Source organism: Alligator sinensis, unplaced genomic scaffold (genome assembly GCF_000455745.1).
Source record: "Alligator sinensis unplaced genomic scaffold, ASM45574v1 scaffold436_1, whole genome shotgun sequence".
Taxonomy (NCBI): domain Eukaryota; kingdom Metazoa; phylum Chordata; order Crocodylia; family Alligatoridae; genus Alligator; species Alligator sinensis.
Window position 1 is genome coordinate 1,750,643 of NW_005842172.1, and position 1,051 is coordinate 1,751,693.

Below are 1,051 nucleotides of genomic sequence, written 5' to 3' on the forward strand. Positions count from 1 at the left end.
GCTTCTATTTTTTACTATCCACTAAATGCGATATTGAAAAACACTTTCCCAAATTCTGAGTCATACTAGTAGCATGTAGCTGCTTTACTAGAAAGCAATCAGCATCTGGCAAGCTGATTTGGGGTCTGTTTGTTTGAATGTGACAAAAGCACAGCAGAAATAGAGAAAGCACGTCTGGGGCAATGCAGAACAAAGGAGTTAAGCGAGAAAGTGAAACTCCTGGGGGAAAATGTACAATAGCCCATTAACTTATATTCTCACTGACACATAGGTGAGTTGGCAGTGAGGACTAAAGAGAATCTTGATTCCAAGCCTGCAAGTTTAGCTTTAAGGCACATTCAAGGTGGTGTTGCAGGCTTTTCTGTGTAGTAAGGGAGGAATGGAGGTCTGTGAGCAAGCCTAGGCTACAAACTATACTAATTCTAGCAAGACATATCCTAGGTCTCCAAAGGTATGAGACCTAGGAGATTCATAACCCAATCCCTCTGAGAAACCTGAAATGGAGTCTTTGTCCATTCCAGAGGACTGTACCTTGCCTCCTCTCATCCAGGGAAGCAATGGGGCTAGGGGGAACTTCATGCTAGGGCCTGCTCAGGGACTACAAAGAAGCTTGGAAACCTGTTTTAAGTAGTCCACAGGGAAGATACTGCTACTTTGCAGAGATTCTCAGCTGGGATTTGGCCTTTATTTTGATTTACCTAGGGTTAAAAAGAGCCTACCTGGGTCTTCCATAGGATCCCAAGTGGAAACCAAACTGAAAAAAAACCTTTAGTCATTTTTTTTTCATAAATAAGACAAGACAAGGGGGCTCTGTGGTGAGAAGTTGTGTCTATGATACTGTGTTTTACCATTTTTCTTTCATAGTATGTTTTTCCTGTTTCTGCTACAGCCTCATACTATTACAAGCATGGATATGAACCTCTCCTCCTACAAAGGACAACTTAGCAGGAGCTTCACAATGAACCATATTGAGATTCATAGATTCATAGATGCTAGGGTCGGAAGGGACCTCAATAGATCATCGAGTCCAACCCCCTGCATAGGCAGGAAA